The sequence below is a fragment of the Haematobia irritans genome, chromosome 3, assembly GCF_050003625.1.
Source record: "Haematobia irritans isolate KBUSLIRL chromosome 3, ASM5000362v1, whole genome shotgun sequence".
NCBI classification, from domain to species: domain Eukaryota; kingdom Metazoa; phylum Arthropoda; class Insecta; order Diptera; family Muscidae; genus Haematobia; species Haematobia irritans.
Window position 1 is genome coordinate 221,932,673 of NC_134399.1, and position 12,107 is coordinate 221,944,779.

General features: G+C 32.7%; 1 long non-coding RNA gene across 1 annotated transcript; it reads right to left on the bottom strand.

Moving 5' to 3' along the window:
• Positions 1 to 3,233: 3,233 nt before the first annotated feature.
• Positions 3,234 to 3,797, bottom strand: LOC142231826 (uncharacterized). The gene is made up of 3 exons (XR_012720933.1): positions 3,737 to 3,797; positions 3,554 to 3,677; positions 3,234 to 3,491 (listed from the first exon to the last, which is right to left on the bottom strand). It is a non-coding gene; the product is annotated as an uncharacterized LOC142231826 (long non-coding RNA).
• Between the last annotated feature and the right edge of the window lie 8,310 nt (positions 3,798 to 12,107).

The window sequence follows — 12,107 nt, forward strand, 5'->3', positions numbered from 1 at the left end:
GATTCGATAATATCTGGCTATCACTTTTTGACTAATTTCTGTCGATTTTATTTTGTTTTTTTTTTTTACTTTTTTCCACTTTTTGCACGATGCAACAAAGCCAGTATCACGGTAACGAGTATTGGTACGATAAACAAAAAAATTATTCACATGCTGGAGGGCTCTACTGTCAGCCACTTGTGGTTTTTCAGTCATATATAATGGTATCATTTCAGAATTCAATAGATCAAAATACTTTTGCAATATTTTTATGAAATCTTATGTTTATACACTTGAAACCCGCTTATTGGATATGCTTAATTGATACAAAATCGCGTATTTTATAGTAAAGTTATTCTAACAATCCTTTAATTCTTCTCAGTAGTGACGACACCTTTCCGATGAGATTAAGATATCGTATACGAATGTTTTGGACGTGGTGGGTAACATATTGTATGAAATGCAGTCAATTTAAAAAAAATGGTGGCATGTCAAAAGCATTTTGATCGATTGCATTTAGAAAAAGTTATTCGTAATAGAATTCGTTGTTGTATATAAAAATAAGAAATATAAGAATGCCAAAAGCAATGTGTACGCATTCCTTATTGAAAAGATGCCCGAAGAAACCTATTCTCGCATATTGCCTTTCAAATAATACAACACTGTTTTGAGAGGCAAAGCTCTCTCACAAACAAAACTCTCTGAGAGCTATATGAACTATCACAACGGTAACTTTATCAAAATGTAAACATTCACTTTCGTTTTTGCAAAAACATACTTTAGCAGCAGGCAGTTAGCACAACACCCATACACCCATCAGTTTGGGAGGTGAGAAATCCAACACAATCCCTCATACAAATACAAAATCTGTAAATAAAACTTCCTTATTTTGCGGGAGGTTAATGTCGCTTTTCCCTGTGCTTTAAATGACAGTAGATAACGGGATTTTCAATGAGATGCACGCATAGAAAGTGTTAACGGACGCAAACCAGAGAAGGTTTGTTGCTGATTAGTGGTAGAGGAAATGGAAAAAAGCAGAAGAAATATTGGAAAAAAGCACCAAGATTTTTTCATGTTGAGAAATTAAAAAAAATCATAGTTTCTTTATCTCTCATGTGATGAAAACAAATCTTTTTGAAAACATCTAAAGAAAATAATAGCGTCTAAGGACTTTTGCAAGTCAAAAAGAATATGTTTGTGTGTGTGTGGTCAGTCTATCTTAGTTTGCGTGTATATGTGGCTGTGTTTATGTGATGTAAAAAATGATTAAATAAATTGACCTGGATTTCTTTCATAGTAGTCCTTCCTTGTTCCTTTCGCAGTATTCGTGTGTGTGTGTATGTGTCTGAATGATTGTCATTGTGTTCTTGTTAAAAGGATGCAAATCTTATGTCTTAAAAGAAACAAAACAAGTTAGTATAATATATCTCTCTTCCACTCAAATACCCCCACATATAGACTCATTTAGCAATAATGAAAATAGGTAAATATATATATGTGTGTGAGTGTGTGTATATACCATAAAGGCATGGGAAATCTGCATTACATATTATGCTCCTTTTCGCCATTTGTGATGTGACGTTTGCGGTTATGGGGTTTACCGTGGGGTATGTACGTTTATGATTAAGTATAGGTGGATTGGTTGCACTCACTGATGCACTCGGCTTGAAATCAAATTGTTCTATATGAGTTTGGAAGCCCCAAACTGTGTCAAAGTTCTAATAACAGTCAATGTTCCACTTAGGGGACGTGCAAAATGAACAAAACATCTTTTTAGCTGTTTTTTGCTGATTTTACTTTTTCATTTCTCACTCTCCAGTTCTGGTTTGTGCAGTTTGTTTCTTCCGTTGTTTCATGCTTTTTGATGTGGTGTACCAGGGCCCCCAAACATTTATGGGCTTGTATTTTTTATTTACTTTTGACATAGTGCATTTGCACAAACACATCCATAAAATACGATGTTCTACCACTTGTGTGCATATTTTCATGTCATTTTTAAAACTTACACCATTTTCACTTGGAAATCATTAAATCTAAAACTGTGAACGTGAAACATAACTATATACAGTAAAACCTCTCAGCGGTTTAGTTTTTATGTGCTAATTTAGGAAACTTATCACGAAAGTTGAGAGGTATCCGTTTCTCAGAGTGTTTGAGAGGTTTCACCAAAAGAAAATTGTTAGTAGTCACTACAGAAAGTTCTGCTAAAAAAGCTATTTCAATCAGACTTTTTGCTATGAGTGTAAAGATACTACTCAAAGAATTTGTTATTTTTATTCATAGCAGCGAAACAAAATGAGCAGTTTTTTGTCTGCTAAAGGGCGGTAGCAGTGTTGCCAGTATTTTTCTGGCTCTTGTCCCCAAATTATGATGTTTTCGTCCCCAAAAATCCCCAATCTAAAATTAAATTCCTTACAAAAATCCCCAAACATTTTTGACAAGTTTTTTCGAAAAAAAAAATAAAGCAAAAGGCTCTGCTGTAGAAAATTAGTAATAATTTAAATTAATTATAATTTTGTGAAATCAAGCAAGCTGCAATAAGACCAATATTTCGAACCACAGCACCAAGAGACTGGTGTTCGTCTTCCAAGTGCTAGAGATATAAAAATGGCAGTTAGGTCACCTTGTATGAACGAAAATGCACTTCTAAATATCCAAAATTTGTAGAATAATACCAGAAATGGTAGATTTTGAGAGAATTTTCTACATAGAAATAAAATTTTGACAAAATTTTTCGATATAATAAACTTTTGAAAAAAAAAATTATATAATAATAAACTTTTGATAAAATTTTAAAAATAAATAAAATTTGGACAACATTTTCTATAGAAATAAAATTTCATAACATTTTCTATAGAAATAAAATTTTCCATTCGTTTTGTTTTGTTATTGTTGGTTTTGTTCTTTAAGCATTGTTGTTGTTTTTTTATTTCAGCTTAAAACCATACACCCAGAAAAAAGTGACCCCTTCTTTAAGTTAAAATGAACTCATTGTGAAGAAAGTTGAACTTCGTATAGCGCCAAAGACATTTTTATTTGTTTGAACGATGTGATTTTCGTAGAAATTAGGTATAATGCATTCCATATATAAGTTAACATTTTCCTATATTTATGTGCCACTATACTACAGAATGAAAAAATTTAACTGATTTGAATTCATATATGGAATGTTTTTATTGAAATTTTTTCATTCACATGGACAAATCTTACACATTTGTGGTAAAACTTTTACTTCATAATTAGAACTGCTTACCTTCGTTTTTAAATACAATTTTATTTATTTATATAAGCAATTTTATATTCAATAAAAGACATGTTTTATTAATATATTGAATATATTTATTAAGAATCAACGGCATCGAATCTCCTTGAAATATTAGTTTATTATTCCGCTGTTTCCAATTTCCATGTGATATTATCAACTGTAAAACGCACTTTTTCTTCTTCTTGTACTTTTCATTTTTAATAAGTTGCTGCCTAACGATTTTGTCCTCCTTTTACAATTTCAATACCTACAAATATAAAAAATCATAAACCATTTTTGTTACAAAAGGTTAGCGTCACTGAATATTACCTGATAATTGAAGATTCCAAAATGAAGACAAATGAAAGGGTTGTTATTCTGCTGGTGTTTTCTTTCTTTATATACCATCACGAACATTGATAGATTTATTTTCAAAAAAAGAAAATTTTTCTCACTAATTTAAAATAATAAATATTTTATATATTTTATTTTTTATTTATTATATTATTTTACCATATTATTTTTTAACAATCTTTCCGTATACCACAACAACGCGATTCCAACTAAAAAAAAACAACCCACGCGCAAACATATCGATTACACCCACGCGCAAACACATCGATTGCGATGACAGGTATCGATTACAGGTAGACAATAGAAATATAGGAAAATTTCCTACATTCTAACAAGTGTGTTTCCTTAAGTTTTGAAAGGATTGCATACTTCTTAGTACGAATGAACTAAAATATTTTTCTATGCCAAGTGTTGTTCGTATGTATGAAAAACTTTCTATTATAAAGGAAGTCGCAATTATCATTTTATAAGAAATTTTACTAATTTTGAGGAAACTTGGTTTTAGTTCGGTTTTTGTTAATTTTTACGAATGCTTTGTTATCGGTGAATAAAATTTTCTTGTTCAGTAGTAAATTCTTATACCCAGCGAAGAAAATAGTATGAGTAAAATTCCATGCCTTATTCTAGTTAATGAACTATTCCTAACTGCTTACAGTTTAGGATTTTTTTACTGAAACGAGTAAATTTTATTATTTCTCACAAAAATTTACCTTAATGGAAATAAAATGGATAAACTATATTGATGAAAAATTTTTCCTTTAGTTTCGAAGGCACTTTTTTCTGGGTGTACATTGACTAAACTACAAGTGTAGCTTAACCAACTGAGGAAAAGAATGTTTGTTACGAATTTATTTCGGCATAAGCCGGCTATCATACAAAACCTTTTTTCGGAAGGTTCAAGTGTGGTTCATTGTTGGGTTTAATGAACTGCCTGAATTTTTTCTGATAATTGGTTGATAGTTTTGCTGCAAGTAGAGGATGCTAATGAGGAATGTGGTAATTCCGAAACGTGCGTCCATCCAACCATCTTGGAGTCTATAGGGCTTTGCCCAAATAAATTTGACAAACATTATTTTCCTCTGTTGGTTAAGGTACACTTGTAGTTTAGTCAATGTATGGTTTTAAGCTGAAATAAAAAACAACAACAAATAAAATTTTGACAAAATTTACTATAGAAATAGAATTTTTTTAAAAAAGATTAACCCGAATTCTCGAAAAAACATCCCCACAAAAATCCCCAAATTTATGGAAATTCCCCACCAAATCCCCAATTCCCCAACTCAGAAATTTCGTCCCCACGAAACAACAGAAAAAATAACATTTTTTATAAATTTTCTTTGATTTGACAAAAAGTATAAGTTGCAATTAGAAAACTATTTAAGTTAAAAAAATTTTCTAAAGTAAACCATCATTTTCTTTCACAAATTTTGTGGGTGTACATGTCCTCCGTTCAAAACTAAAATGATTCTTTGAGATATGCTTGAGGTGATCATATTCTTTCTCTGGGTGTACATAAATTACATCGAAGAAATGCTTTTTTATATTGAAACCAATAGTGAAACCTCCCAAACTTGGACACTCTGAAACCCGAAGAAGGTGGACAATTGGCTTGGGACATTTGTTCTGTTAACACATAAACTCTCATAACAATGTGACCGCGGGTGTCCACTTCTGGTAGGTTTAAGCATTTAATGATTTGGAATCACCCGAAAACGGGTCTGAATATATATGAAAAAATTCATTTTGAATCAATAAAGTAAATCCAGAGGCAATATGTTTCATCTGTATATATATTATCCAAAGCTTTTACGTTTTTTTTAACAAAATGTACTACCACATTTGTTTATAATTTATAATATAACCATCCGATAGGCGGTAAAGAAATTTTAATTAAAAGAAAGTTCCAAATGTTGTTGTAAAAATGTTTTTCTTTAAATCTAGGACACGAATCTTTGAAATGAACTTCCCTCGTCAATGTCATATGTCTACACTGAAAAAAATATTTACGTGATATTAAAGATTTCGCAACCTAAGTTTTAGGATGCGAAATTTACAAAATATTAAGGACAAATTTCTTAAAAAAAATAATGAAATTTTAATTAAAATAAAGTTTATAATCTTTGCTTCGAAATTTTTTTTCATTAAATTTAGGATACCAATTTTGTAAATTTGCGTCCCTCCGTTAAAGTCGCATGTGTTTGAACTAAGGCTAATTTTACTTAAAGTAAAGAAACACATTTTTGATTTAAAGAAATTGTCCTTAAATTAACTGAAATATTGAAACTTTAGATTTAAGATAAAAACGCTTCAAATATAGGCTAAGACTTATTTTGAGGATTTAGCGTCTTTGGTTTAAAGTTTTTTTGGAATTAAGAAAACGTTTTTTACTTTGAAGTATCCGTTATAATTTAGATTTTTAAACTGACATTTGTTTGTACGGAGTACCTTTATTAATAAACCGCGAAAAGAGAATGAACATTTGATAAATGAGATCTGTATCCTAATTTTAATTTTATTGGTCCTAGATTTAAAGCCAGATAGGTCGCTAAAAAATGTCTTTATTTTAAAGAAGCCACATCTTTGGCTCGGAATCAATGCCAAAATCCTTAAAGGAAGGTCAAAATCTTTAGATCCAAGTAAACTTTTTTGAGAGGTGTCCAGGTATGAGAAGTTAATTTTTATGTGTTAATATAGCAAACGTCCCCAGACAACTGTCCACATTTTGGAGGTGTCCGGTTTTCAGAGTGTCCAAGTTTTAGAGGTTTCACTGTATTCCATTCCATGTTTAATGGTAATTTTGGGAAAAAACTATGTCTTCATTATTATTTGTACTTTACATTTGGTTTTCACCAGCGAAATAAGAACTTAGTACCGGCCTTTCAATGAATATCATACACTCATACAAAACAGACTGCAAACTATAGCATACAGTCTGCTGTTATATTTTTATAATTCTTGGTCTAACGAACAACAATTCGTAAAATGTCACACACAAAAAAGTAAACTGTTCTAGCAAGAATGAACTACCTTGTGGGAAAATTGAACAAAATCATATTCCACATTTTGAGATTTCCACAAAGCGTCCTTAAAATCAGGAAAACTACACCCAACGAAATTTGTTAGTTGGGACAGCAGAAAAGTCTGCTAAAGCAGCAGAAAGTCTGCTGAAAAAGGGACAGCAGTCACTGTTTGCTGAAATAGCACACATTTCCTGCTATTTTTTGAGCTCGATTACACTAAAACATGTTTTATTTTGGCTAAAATAAATGAACATGTCAACTTAGGAGTTATCCTAACATAATTAAAACAATATTTTATGAATGTCTATAGTATTTGACCAAAAATCTGAATATTTATCGAATTGAGACATAACAGCAAACAAAATGTTTGCTGATCGTATTTAGGAGCTTGTAAGTATATTACAGTGCAAAAACATACCAAAAACAACTTTTAGTTCTTAAATATGCTTTGGAGAAAAATTTATAACCTAAAAATTTTATAAGTTGTTGTTCATTAGGCCATGAAGTACAAAAATATAACAGCAGACATCGACTGCTGTTTTTAGCAGACTTTTTCCTATGAGTGTACAAATCACAAAAGTAACGAGAAAAATTATTGGCGCCAAATCATGACAATTTTAACCATACAGTAGTTCATTCTTGGGAATTGTACGATTTTTTTTTGTATATTCCTGGCCTCCAATATTCTTAAACACTTCAAAATATGAGCAGCATTTGTTTACTGTTACGTCTTAATTTGAGAAAATATAAGATTTTTTCAGCAAATTCTTTTTATACGTCCTTTTTATACCCTCCACCATAGGATGGGGGTATATTATTATACCCTCCACCATAGGATGGGGGTATATTAACTTTGTCATTCCGTTTGTAACACATCGAAATATTGCTCTAAGACCCCATAAAGTATATATATTCTGGGTCGTGGTGAAATTCTGAGTCGATCTGAGCATGTCCGTCCGTCCGTTCGTCCGTCTGTTGAAATCACGCTAACTTCCGAACGAAACAAGCTATCGACTTGAAACTTGGCACAAGTAGTTGTTATTGATGTAGGTCGGATGGTATTGCAAATGGGCCATATCGGTCCACTTTTACGTATAGCCCCCATATAAACGGACCCCCAAATTTGGCTTGCGATTGCTCTAAGAGAAGCAAATTTCATCCGATCCGGCTGAAATTTGGTACATAGTGTTAGTATATGGTATCTAACAACCATGCAGAAATTGGTCCATATCGGTCCATAATTACATATAGCCCCCATATAAACCGATCCCCCGATTTGGTTTGCGGAGCCTCTAAGAAAACCAAATGTCATCCGATCCGGCTGAAATTTGGTACATGGTGTTAGTATATGGTCTCTAACAACCATGCAAAAATTGGTCCACATCGGCCCATAATTATATATAGCCCCCATATAAACCGATCCCCAGATTTGACCTCCGGAGCCTCTTAGAGGAACAAAAGTCATCCGATCAGATTGAAATTTGGTACGTATAATAATTCATTATATATAGCCCCCATATAAACCGATCCCCAGATTTGACCTCCGGACCCTCTTAGAGGAGCAAAAGTCATCCGATCAGATTGAAATTTGGTACGTATAAACCGTTCCCCAGATTTGATCTCCGGAGCCTCTTGTAGAAGCAAAATTCATCCGATCCGGTTGAAATTTGCAACGTGGTGTTAGTATAAGGCCGCTAATAACCATGCCAAAATTGGTCCATATCGGTTCATAATCATGGTTGCCACTCGAGCCAAAAATAATCTACCAAAATTTTTTTTTTATAGAAAACATTGTCAAAATGTTATTTCTATAGAAAATTTTGTCAAAATTTTATTTCTATAGAAAATTGTGTCAAAATTTTATTTCTATAGAAAATTTTGTTAAAATTTTATTTCTATAGAAAATTTTGTCAAAATTTTATTTCTATAGAAAATTTTTTCCAAATTTTATTTCTATAGAATTTTTTGTCCAAATTTTACTTCTATAGAAAATGTTGTAAAAATGTTATGTTGTCAAAATTTTATTTCTATAGAAACTTTAAACTTAATTATATACGTATTTAATCGGCCTTATTTAGTTTAATATATACCACGTATGGACTATGTGGTATATATTACGGTGTTAGGAAGTTTTAAGATACCTTGCCATCGGCAAGTGTTACCGCAACCCAAGTAATTCGATTGTGGATGACAGTCTTCAGTAGAAGTTTCTACGCAATCCATGGTGGAGGGTACATAAGCTTCGGCCTTGCCGAACTTACGGCCGTATATAAAGGGTGATTCTTTTGAGGTTAGGATTTTCATGCATTAGTATTTGACAGATCACGTGGGATTTCAGATATGGTGTCAAAGAGAAAGATGCTCAGTATGCTTTGACATTTCATCATGAATAGACTTACTAACGAGCAACGCTTGCAAATCATTGAATTTTATTACCAAAATCAGTGTTCGGTTCGAAATGTGTTTATCGACAAATTTTGTTCAGCGATGAGGCTCATTTCTGGTTGAATGGCTACGTAAATAAGCAAAATTGCCGCATTTGGAGTGAAGAGCAACCAGAAGCCGTTCAAGAACTGCCCATGCATCCCGAAAAATGCACTGTTTGGTGTGGTTTGTACGCTGGTGGAATCATTGGACCGTATTTTTTCAAAGATGCTGTTGGACGCAACGTTACGGTGAATGGCGATCGCTATCGTTCGATGCTAACAAACTTTTTGTTGCCAAAAATGGAAGAACTGAACTTGGTTGACATGTGGTTTCAACAAGATGGCGCTACATGCCACACAGCTCGCGATTCTATGGCCATTTTGAGGGAAAACTTCGGAGAACAATTCATCTCAAGAAATGGACCGGTAAGTTGGCCACCAAGATCATGCGATTTGACGCCTTTAGACTATTTTTTGTGGGGCTACGTCAAGTCTAAAGTCTACAGAAATAAGCCAGCAACTATTCCAGCTTTGGAAGACAACATTTCCGAAGAAATTCGGGCTATTCCGGCCGAAATGCTCGAAAAAGTTGCCCAAACTTGGACTTTCCGAATGGACCACCTAAGACGCAGCCGCGGTCAACATTTAAATGAAATTATCTTCAAAAAGTAAATGTCATGGACCAATCTAACGTTTCAAATAAAGAACCGATGAGATTTTGCAAATTTTATGCGTTTTTTTTTTTTTAAAAAGTTATCAAGCTCTTAACAAATCACCCTTTACTTGTTCTCGTTACAATAGTCCCTATTTTCATTTTTATGTTTCAGACAAATTAAAACAGGTTTAACAAAAAACAGACAAAATTTATTAATTAAAATAAATTAACAACCAGTAAGTGCTTTCCCTTTATCTGCAGACTGTTTGAGCAAATTTTTCTGCTGTGTCTACGAACAAATAAATTTCTTTGGGTGTAGACCCGGTTGCCACTTCAACTCATTTTATTTTTCGATAAATGATTATACTTTTATAAAACCAACGGAGAAAACATTATAATTTTCATATAATTGTATATTCTTTTATCGCAAAGATTGTAATACTTTCGTTTTTCTTTTATTCCATGTCAGTTTTCGCACAAATATTAGGGTATTTAAACTGTTGCAGATGATGTCATCGGCCGTATACAAAAACATGGTGTTGAACATTTTTCTTCGTTGGCACTCATTCAAAAAAAAGTTCAAGCCAATTTGTCATTACCCAGATTTGTATTAAGGATGCATATGCAAGTCGCCAACAGTCTTCCTGGCTTAACACAGAAACCCCAAAAAATTTCGACAATTTATTTTGAATTTTATACACAACAACTACAATGTAAATGGAAAAAATTGCATTTTAAAGTCTTCAAGGAAGCATTTAAATGTCTTAAAGGGATGTATGAAAATTAATTTTGCGAAGTTCATATACCCACCAATAATTGGGAGAAAATTCTCAGCTACAATAAGGGATATGACATCGTAAATGCAGAAATTTGCTAATACAGAAGAATGTCTGCTTAAAGAAGGAAGCTGCAAGATTTCTCAAAATAACTTCCATGGAAGTTAAAAAGTCAACAGGGAGAGGTTCAAATTCCCGCGTGGGATAATATTTTTAGTTTTATTGTTTTTTTTTTTTTTTTATTAATTTTCTACTCTTTTTTGCAACATTTAATGAATATGATCATTTCAAACATGTTTATTTTTGGATGGTGACCATGTAACATGTTTGTCGCAACGTTGTTATTTCTCGGAAATAATGTATCTGATTTCGCCATGCATGTTATCTTTGGTGAGAAAACAACAAGTTAGTGACAAACATGTTACATAGTCAACATCCTAGAATAACATTTTGCTTTTCACTTTGACTTTAACCTTTATACTACGTTGGGGTGATTTGATGACCCATATCGTATTTTTCAACACCGCATATCTTACTGTTCGAATATAATTAACAATTTCTATCACTCAGTGCATTAATTGGTAAATGCTGAGTGGTAAGAACTTTTAATGCTGAGTGGTAAGAACTTTTAATTATAATCCAAAAGTAAGAAATTCGGCGATGAAAAATTCGACCTAATACCCAACGTAGTATAAGGGTTAAACGGCCAAATGGCGTAATTTCGAAAACTGGTCCAAAAGAACTTCATCGGAAGGGGAAAGAAATTAATGGAGGATACCTCAATGATCTTAAAAAGAAATAATTGTGGAATAACTTCCATTTTTGCTGGGATTCTGCGTTAACAATTTAATTTTGGAAATATTGGCTATTTTTACCATGTAAATTCCTTTGATATAATGACAGTTTATTAGTTTTGATTAGAATGTTTTCTCGTAACAAAAATAATCGTTCCCAATTATTCTACAGCTTATTTACAAAATAACCTACATGGGTTTATTCGTTTTAATATTAATACAATAGCATTCCTAAACATATCCCCCTTCGTTGAGATTTTTAATATTGATTGAAGGACTTTGTCTCTCTTCGATATCTCAAAACAACCAAAATACTCATAGGGCCCCACGGCCGATTTCCATAGACTAATTAAAATTTTCAAGGAGACTGAGCAGATGCCTATGAGAACGCTCAACATAGCATGATTAACAAAAAAAACGTTCTCATTATGGGCACTGAGTTAACACCTTGCCCTACCCGCACACCACCATTCACCACCCACAAACATCCTTTGGTTGTCATTTGCACGTGCAATTACAGCCTGCTGCACACACATACACATATCTAGTTACAGTACATCGGTTAAAGTTGCTATGAGATGACGATGTTTGTTTGTTCTGCTGCCTTTGTATCTCCAGCCATGCTGCTGGGTATTGTAAACATTGCAAGAGAATGTAGAAAAGAGCAAAACAAAAACAAACGCAGAAAAATACACAGTGCAATCAACAATTATGAAGAGTCACGACCAGGGCTATACAAATATGTGTGTCGCTTTGTGGTATTTGTATATGTATGTGCGTGTACATGTGTAATTTGTGTGCAATTGCCCATTTTTGTTGGTGGAATTTTCATATAAATCTCACACATTCAAGTGGAAAT